The sequence below is a fragment of the Henckelia pumila genome, chromosome 4 (genome assembly GCF_033568475.1).
Source record: "Henckelia pumila isolate YLH828 chromosome 4, ASM3356847v2, whole genome shotgun sequence".
In the NCBI taxonomy this organism is placed as follows: Eukaryota; Viridiplantae; Streptophyta; class Magnoliopsida; order Lamiales; family Gesneriaceae; genus Henckelia; species Henckelia pumila.
The window spans coordinates 132,486,374-132,496,414 of NC_133123.1; the positions used below are offsets into that span (position 1 = coordinate 132,486,374).

At 29.7% G+C, this 10,041-nt stretch overlaps 2 long non-coding RNA genes across 2 annotated transcripts; one reads left to right on the plus strand and one right to left on the minus strand.

The window, feature by feature from the left end:
• The first annotated feature begins 1,066 nt into the window (after positions 1–1,066).
• On the plus strand, positions 1,067–3,555 carry LOC140866778 (uncharacterized). Its single transcript, XR_012144971.1, has 2 exons — positions 1,067–1,529; positions 3,282–3,555. It is a non-coding gene; the product is annotated as an uncharacterized lncRNA (long non-coding RNA).
• A 3,290-nt stretch (positions 3,556–6,845) lies between these two features.
• On the minus strand, positions 6,846–8,857 carry LOC140866924 (uncharacterized). Its single transcript, XR_012144994.1, has 3 exons — positions 8,539–8,857; positions 8,297–8,401; positions 6,846–7,128 (listed from the first exon to the last, which is right to left on the minus strand). It is a non-coding gene; the product is annotated as an uncharacterized lncRNA (long non-coding RNA).
• Positions 8,858–10,041: the final 1,184 nt, after the last annotated feature.

Sequence of the window (10,041 nt, forward strand, 5' to 3'; positions counted from 1 at the left end):
ATCACCATTTATTGAAGATTTAAATGAAAACACCAATGCATTAACTTATATTTTCAATTAAGTTTATTTATACAATCACTTTAATTAATTTAAATATTAAATTATATTTAAAAATAATTAAACTTATTACATAATTTAATGTAATAATACAATTTACTATTTAAAAATATTTCATGTATAACAACTATTAATATAAAATAATTATATATAATTTTCATATTTATTTAATTAAAATTTGATTATTTTATTCAATTAAATAAAAAATTGTAAAACAAAATTAATTTAATTATTTATTTAATTAGGAGTATTTTCGTTATTTTTCGCTGGAAAGAGTGTGTATGCTACAGATCTAAAATCACAGAGGGTTATTAACTTAAAAATTTTTATAAGAGATTATCAGCAAACCCAATATTTCACTAGAGTGATATATGCCATTTTCCATAACTTTTATAATACTTGACAGAAATAATAACAGGTTACTATACTTTGTCAAAAAAAATAACAGGTTACTATACTATAGTCTATAAATTCACGATTGATTGAATGTGCGCAAGAATTGTCGGCCCCTACAGGCTACCTGGACGCATTAGAAATATATATTAATCTCTCATAATTAATAATTAGGAACTGGGTCCCAATTACTCTCTCTCTCTTTTTTTATTTTTATTTTTTATTTGGCGGAAAGCAACCTTGTTCGGTGCAATCAAGAAATTATTATTTTTTTAATTGCCTAATTCACACACACGCACACTCACACCAATACTATACATATATTTATTATATTTTAAAATTACATATAATTAATTTATTTTTAATGTTAAATAATTTGAATTATTTTGTTGGTAAACTGAAAATGAGAGAAAAGAGGGGGTTGAAGAGAGAAAACAAAGGAAAATGATAGAATTCGCCAACTCATCACTCGAGGCTTTTATTACGTAATATAGATTAATTAAACTTGAGTCATACAGAATAATTTGATTTGATCCATTAACGTGATACCAAACTGAATGTATATGTATGTAGGGTGAATTCGGGATAAATCCATAAACCAAAACATGAATTTACCTTCAGTCCCTGCCTCAGAAAAATTTTGTCTACACTCTCTGACACATCCAAAAAAATTTTCATCACTCCCTGTTTCACCTTTTAACTTGTTTCTCATTTTTATTTTATTTTATATCCCATTAAATACAGAATTTCCCTTAATTATTATTATCTCTCCTTATTCTCCTCTCCTCTTTCACGCTCACTACAGAAATTCTTAGCCCCAAATCATCCAACTGCCGACTTGGCCAACGACCGGCGAAATCCACCGGCCGAAGGAAGGTATTGACACCGTTTCACTTAGCCAACGTCAAAGCAACAAAAAATATTTTGATTTTTTATTCTGTAAATCACTCTTCTCCTATTCTCAACTTGATGCGAGAAAAAACACTGCCGAGCAACCTACTCACCTGCGACACCGATGAAATAAGGCTTTGAAGAGCGAGACTTCGAGGATGGCCGGTGCAACAGATCAGACTTAGGAGGTGATTCTTTTTCTTCAATTTTTGATATTTTGGTTCGATTTTTCCAATTGTATTTGCTATTGTATTGGATTGGGTTGGAAATATTGTGAATTCTTTACATTATATACTTATTGTTATTCTTAGGCTTGTACGATTAGATGGTTAGGGTGCATCGTGTACTTCTCTATATGAATCAATAAAATAGAAACTTGTTTCTATTCTTCGTTTCCTTCTTGCTTGTTTTTTTGAATTTAGAGGATTTTCTTAAACGAGCCATAGGACAGTAGTACAATGACTTGTGATCGGATTTCTATTTTTTTTCTATTATTTGGATTCGTGTCGCCGATCTGTTGTTGTAGTTTTAATGTTCTTTGTTCGATTTGTCACAATTTTTGTTCGATTGCTTGTACAATTACTTCGCACGGTTTTTTGGGGTTTAGACTGAAGTACTAATCCAAACGGTAGAATGAAAAATTTATGTTCTTATGAAATTATAACTAATTTTTTCGAAGACTTGACATGCGCAAAATCTTTTTAATTACTACTTAGTTGAAAATTTAATGTTTGCCCTTATAATTAAAGGGCTTGTTCATTTATTTTTCCTTCATTCTTTTCTTCTTCTTCAGTCACGCTTGTCTCTGGAAAAACGTTTCATCAGAAAATAAGAACTCCAAAAAAATTGTCTCGTTGTTGCTACGGCCGCCTCTACTTATTTACCCTTGTTTTCTCCTCCATTTAACCGCTACGTCTTCTCCATCAGTGAAATTGCACTCCACTAAAAAATAATCTTGTCTTTGTACTGGTTTCTCTTCAATTTGTCTCATTTTTTTGCTGCTGGTTTTTCTTCGATTTACGGTAGTTTTTTGTTAGATTTTTCGAAAGGTTTTGTTTGGTTTTCTTATGGGTTTTGATTAATTTTTTTGGCTGTAGGTTTTTGTTCGATTTTCCTTTACTTTTTGTTTAATTTTGCAGGTTTTTGTTCAATTTATTATTGGTTTTTTTTATGTGCAGGTTTTGTTCGATTTGCCATTGATTTACTTGTGTTTCGGAGTTGATTTTCTTTTGTGAATATTTGTTGATACTACTGTTTTGTTGTTCTTCTTTTTTTATTATTATATTGTCGAACAGTTTTTTCTTGATATTGGGGTTTGCTTTGTTCCTTCTTGGTGTTGATGGTTTAATTGTTGATTGGGATTATATTTATTGAATTTTGATACTTTGTTCAACCCTTTTGTTTTTGTCACCAAATTTGAGGGAAAAAATTAGTCTGATTTCAAAATGGAGATAGTTAAAAATTAAAATTCTTGGTGTTGGCAGTAAGATTCAGTATTAGTTATTTTTTTTATTTTTCATGCATTATATTGAAATTGGGTGGTAGGATTCAAATTTCAAGATTAAAACTTTCTTATTTGTCATGCATTTAAATTGGGTGATTGGTTCTCACAAGTTATTGTGTGAAGCTGAACTTCTATGATATTTTGTGTCTTTTGAATATCTTCCTTTTTTTTGGTCTAGGACTTCCGATTAATGATTTAATTATTAAGCATTGTGTTTGTATAGAACAATGACAAGATTAACAAAGAGAAAGTTGATTTATTTACATATTCAAATTGGATGTAGAATCTTACATTTATTTTGTGGTTTACGTTTTGTATTTAGTATAGGTTTATTATTTTACAGAATTTGATGATACAATTTTTCAATGAAATTTAGAAATTTACTTTTTGTATTTAAATTCGTTATCTTGATATTTTTTTTCATGTTCTTATGCAGAAATATTTAAGCAAAAAAATATATTGATGAGAATGAATCTTATAGGCGAAGGAGAAATATGCGATGTCACGACGATATTCAACCTATTTCAGAAAGTTGAAAAATAAGCTTGAACCAAAACTCAACGGGGAGCTAAGTATATCGATCAAAAGTGCAACGTTGAACTCAACGTTGTTATCACGATCTGAACTTTATTCACGCTTATATGTACTTAATCATGAGTTTGGTTGTACCTTATTTACTTAAATATGTACCGTGGTTAGCTTTTTAATTATTTATTGGTAAGTTTTTTTATTAGCAAAAAAATTTGAGTGACTATCCAAAGTGCACATGCATGTCCTATATTCAGCTCATTAACTTAGTAAATAAATCCGATGTCATACTTGCGATTTCACGTAAATGATACTCTATTGAGTAGATATCAAATGGTTTTACTATCTCATTTTGCACATGCACCATATATGTGGTAAGGAGTTGGTTTTCTCCAAGTGAACATTCCATATGAAGTAATTAGCGAGAAATCGATCACATGTGCTATAATCTTGATCTACGTTCTTCTAAGAACACGACGTTTTGAAATGTGTTTGGATTACCTCGATCTGTACTGTATTCACGTTTATATGTACTTGATATACAGAAATTTGTACCACGTATAATCATCAAGTGTACTTGTGACATGAAATTATTAAAATGTGCTTGGTTTACCACGATCTGAACTTTATTCACGCTTATATGTACTTAACCATGGGATTGGTTATACCTTATTTACTTAAATATGTACCGTAGTTAGTTCTTTAATTATTTATTGGTAAGTTTTTATTAGCCAAAAAATTTGCGTGACTACCCAAAGTGCACATGCATGTCTTATATTCACCTCATTAACTTAGTAAATAAATCCGATGTAATACTTGTGATTTCACGTAAATGATACTCTATTGAGTAGATATCAAATGGTTTCACTATCTCATTTTGCACATGCACCATATATGTGGTAAGGAGTTGGTTTTCTCCAAGTGAACATTCCATATGAAGTAATTGGCGAGAAATTGATCACATGTGCTATAATATTGATCTACGTTCTTTTAAAAACATGAAGTTTTGAAATGTGTTTGGTTTACCCCGATCTTTACTGTATTCACGTTCATATGTACTTGATATACAGAAATTTGTATCACGTATAATCATCAAGTGTACTTGTGACATAAAATTATTAAAATGTGCTAAGTTTACCACGATCCGTACTTTATTCACGCTTATATGTACTTAACCATGGGCTTGGTTGTACCTTATTTACTTAAATATGTACTGTAGTTAGCTCTTTAATTATTTATTGGTAAGTTTTTATTAGCCAAAAAATTTGAGTGACTACCCAAAGTGCACATATATGTCCTACATTTATCTCATTAACTTAGTAAATAAATCTGATGTCATACTTGCGATTTAACGTAAATGATACTCTATTGAGTAGATATCAAATGGTTTCTCTATCTCATTTTGCACATGCACCATATATGTAGTAAGGAGTTGGTTTTCTCTAAGTGAACATTCCATATGAAGTAATTAGCGAGAAATCGATCACATGTGTTATAATATTGATCTACGTTCTTCTAAGAACATGACGTTTTGAAATGTGTTTGGTTTACCCCGATCTGTACTGTATTCACGCTCATATGTACTTGATATACAGAAATTTGTACCGCGTATAATCATCAAGTGTACTTGTGACATGAAATTATTAAAATGTGCTTGGTTTACCACGATCTGTACTTTATTTATGCTTATATGTACTTAACCATGGGCTTGGTTGTACCTTATTTACTTTAATATGTACCGTAGTTAGCTCTTTAATTATTTATTGGTAAGTTTTTATTAGCCAAAAAATTTGCGTGACTACCCAAAGTGCACATGCATGTCCTATATTCGCCTCATTAACTTAGTAAATAAATCCGATGTAATACTTGTGATTTCACGTAAATGATACTCTATTGAGTAGATATCAAATGGTTTCACTATCTCATTTTGCACATGCACCATATATGTGGTAAGGAGTTGGTTTTATCCAAGTGAACATTCCATATGAAGTAATTAGCGAGAAATCGATCAAATGTGCTATAATATTGATCTACGTTTTTCTAAGAACACGACGTTTTGAAATGTGTTTGGTTTACCCCGATCTGTACTGTATTCACGCTCAAATTCGATAACAATGTGCTCTATTAACCCCTATATGTATCATATTTATATTTAGATGTATCTGATTTACTTACATATGTACCTTGTTTGACTATTTTATTATTTACTTATCAATTGACATTAGTGTGGTTTTTTTGTGTAAATACTCAAGTTGGAGAAATATGTGATATATTCACCACATTATGTACCTTATTTTAATACTATTGTACCTTATTTACTTGGATATGTACTGGATGGAAATGTACTGGATGGAATGAATATATTGTGAGAAATATGTACTAAATTCAGCTCGTTGTGTACCTTATTTTGATACTATTGTACCTTATTTACTTGAATATGTACTTTATTTCAGCGTGCAGGGAAGCCACACGCATCCCCACGTCCGCGTGGGTTGGGTAGAAAATTCCTTATAACTCATATGAAACCCATGCGCATATACACATTTGCGTGGGTTGGGCAAAAAATTCACAACACTCATATTTGATACATATGCATGTACTTTATTGTCCTCAATATGTACCTTATTTTAACATGTTTGTACTTGATATACTTCAAGTTATACTTGATTTCAAGTAATTGATTATTTATTTCTCATTTTATCAATTTGGCATTAGTATATCTCGTGCGAATGGCTACTCATATTTGATATATATGTGCTCTAATGTCCCCAATGTGTACCCTATTATAACATCTGTATACTTGATGTACTTAAATATGTACATGATTTCAAGTATTTAATTGATAAAATGAGAAATATGGGAGATTTACAAAAAATAATTTTTAACAATTTTATTTTGATATAAAATCTAAATTTTTTACAAAAATATAACATTTTCGGATTTTTAGACTTCAATCTTAAACATTATTTATATGAAAACACTTTAAAATATAAATACAATACCTTTATGTCATATATGATATTTGTTTATTATATTACACACGCAACGCGTGTGCCTCAAGTACTAGTCAAATTAATGCATAAGACTTAGAAAAAAAATAATTTTTTATCTATCAAGAACAAAAATTGTCAATTTAATTATTAACACAAAATAGCTTGTTTTTGGTATACAATAATCTGAATTCGATATAAATAGTACTTAAATAGGTACAAAACATAGCAAATCGGACATATAAACTTCAGATAACAATGCGATCTCCTTTTGAACTCTTTTATCAAATTAATGCTTAAGAATTAGAAAAAATAACTTCTTACCATTATAATTTATATCTTTCATGAACAAAATACTGTAAACTTAATAGTTGACACAAAATAACTTATTTTTGATATAGAATAATATGAATTCGATATAAATAATACTTATATATGTATAAAACGTAGGAAACCGAGCATATAAAATTTTGAGAACAATGTGATATTATTTTGAACTCTTTTATCGAATTAATGCATAAGACTTAGAAAAGATAACTTTTTACCATCATTTATATCTTAAAAAAAAAAAAAAAACAATGTCAACATAAACACAAAATAAATTTAAATCCACATGACTATTTGTCGGATAAATTATTGCTGCGATACATGCTCTTAAATCTCTTTCAGAGATCCGCTCTCCGTCATGACATCAATATTTCCGCTGGATCGAGCACATCTTCTTGAAGACGTGTCGTCGCAAATTCTCCGTTCTACCTTATTTGCCTGTGAATTGGGAAAACATGTTAGTTGTTTTCACATTGATCGTAATAGTGTATGACACAAATATATGACTTTAAGATTATTAATTATAAGTTAAACATCTCAAAATTATCTGATTTGACAAAACAATTTAATCTGAAAGACAAAACTCACTATACTACTTTCATGTAGGCTTTTTAAGAAAATCTCTAAAAATTAAACTTCTTTCATGCATTTCTTTTAAGAAAATCCCTCTAAGTTAACAAACCAGCACAAATAAAAGAGAAGGTAGAATAATTCAAAGACGAACCAGTACAATTAAAAAAAACCAGCATGATTCGATGAAATCAGCATAAATCAAAGATAAACTAGTGGCAATCAAAAAGAGCAACACAAATTTCGTACACAAACTACAACAACAATACAACAATAAAAAATAATATATATGACTATAAATACAGCAGCAATGTTAATTAGTATTGAGAATTTGGGAAGTGAATTAGTGTGACGATGTGAGATCTAGGTGTGCATAATAATAGTGATTCAATAGAGGCTGCTCAATAAAAAATTGAAAGTGGATCTAACTAGAAATTTGAGGTATACCACTGACAAACAAATAATTTGATGTTGAAACTGAACGAATATAATTATCCCTTGATACCAACAAAAATCAAAGATAACCCAACACAATTAGAAGAAAAAACAACACATATCAAATAATCCAATAAATAAACAAGAAACAGATTCAAATAAAATAATCCGACACACATCGCATAAAAAATTGCTAACAGATTATGAATACTTGATTGTCTCTGGTTTCAATTGAAGAGTAGCATTGTTTACAAGTTCCGTAAACTAGGAATTGTGTTTAGAAAACACATTTCCTTTTTTTAGCGTAGAATCATTGATTTTTGTAAATCATAGATCACATGGTGTATTTAATTAATGAAAGAAAAATAGGAGTTCTGAGCTCAATTATCTGGTTACATTCATGAATCTGCTCTCTAATCTCCATAGTGCATTACTAATCGTACAATAGGTTTCAAAAATTGATTTTCATAGATTTGGGAGGAAATTGCGAATATCACTGAATGCGAAAGAAGAAGATATATTGGAAGAGGAGCCATAGATTAAAACAATCCGACACAAATTGCAAAACCAAATTGAACAAACTAATAAAAAAAAAACTCACTTTCTTGTTTGCTTTGCTTCGGCTCGTCGTCACCCACTTCAAAATCGTTTTCCATGGTGTTGCAGGTCGGTGGGTTCCTACATCCCATAGATTTTGTGTGGGTTCCTACATCTCATTGACATACAATTATTTTTAAAAATTTATTTCTACATATTTGAGAAAATTAAAAAAATTTGGCAGAAAAATTGCAAAAAAAAAAAAAAAAATGGCCAAATTGAACAAACATATCACAATAAACTCACTTTCTCCGTTGCTTTGCTTCAACTTGTTGTCGCCGGCTTCCAAATTTTCATCCACAGGCGTCGCAAGTCGATGGGTTCCTACGGCCCTGGATTTTCCGTGGGTTATGGACGTTGATGAGAAGAGATAGAAATTGGGATTTAATTTTCCCGATGGAAAATAGAAACTGGAGGAGGAGATAAATAGATGGGAAATGGTGGAAATGGTGGATACTGGCTAGGGATTTACGTGAGAATGGAGATTGGGAAAGGGAAGAAAGTGACGTGGCAAAAAGGGAATGCCCTAAATTGAGATAAAACGTGAATAGGGACTGAAAACAAAGATTGTGGTGTTATCAGGGAGTGCATAACATAATTTTATGACACAGGGACTGATAATGAAGTTGAGGTTTGGATTGAGGATTTATTTCTAATTAACCGTATGTATAACTCACCTAATTCAACCAAACTACATGAAAATACTAATAAAAAGAAGATGGAAAAACTAATAACCTCAAATAAGAGGATTTTTTTTTTCTCCGTGAAAAACTCTTTTCAAACACAAACCTTTATTACAACATATGTATGAGTTCTCGTAAAGTACAAATTATTATCTTAATAGTCAAATTAAAGTGGGTCATTGTTTGGAGTGGTTGATTTGATTCACAATTTGTCACTCACATTTTTTTTGTCTTATATATTCTTCTTTTTGGAATTCTCATAATCAATTATTATTATTTATTATCAGACTTATTTATTCATTTATTTATATGGACAAAGGCTATTTATCAGTTTTCACTCACAACCAATCAAATACCACGTGAGACACACACACGGCTCCACCGAGCCGACGACTTTATGCCCAACCACGCTGTATTAGTGTTTTTGAGCCTTGTGTAATTTATTTATTTTTACAATAAAGTTTGAAAAAGTAGCGTTTTACAAATATATAATAAAAAAATTCATTCACTTTTAACCTATTTTTCAACATTCATATACCGTCCAGACAATATATAATATAAACACCAGATCATTTATTGATTTGGTCAACTCATAAAAAAAGGTAAAAACTAGAGTATGTATTTCTCGGGAGATGGTATAAGGGCATCTCCAACGATGGATCCAAAAATGTGTTCATTTTAACACCTATACTGTTACATCAAAAATTTAAAATTCATTGTTTTTTAAATTTTTCATCCTCAATTATAAATCCAAAAACTCACAACTATTGGGGGTCCCGCTATCCAATCACACATACATCCCTTCATTATAATTTACTATTATTTATAAATTTTGCACATACATATTTAACTAAATATATATTTAAAGTAATAATTTTTATTCATGTAGTTAGTTAATTTACAAACTTCAAATTTCAAGTTAAAAAAATCGTAATTTTTATAATAAAAAATAATCTTTTAACTAAATATTAATAAAAATATTTTAAATTTGATATAAAGTGTTATGCTATATTTTAAAAATTCAAAAATTTTGTTAAATAAAAACTACTTAAATGAAAAAGGCATG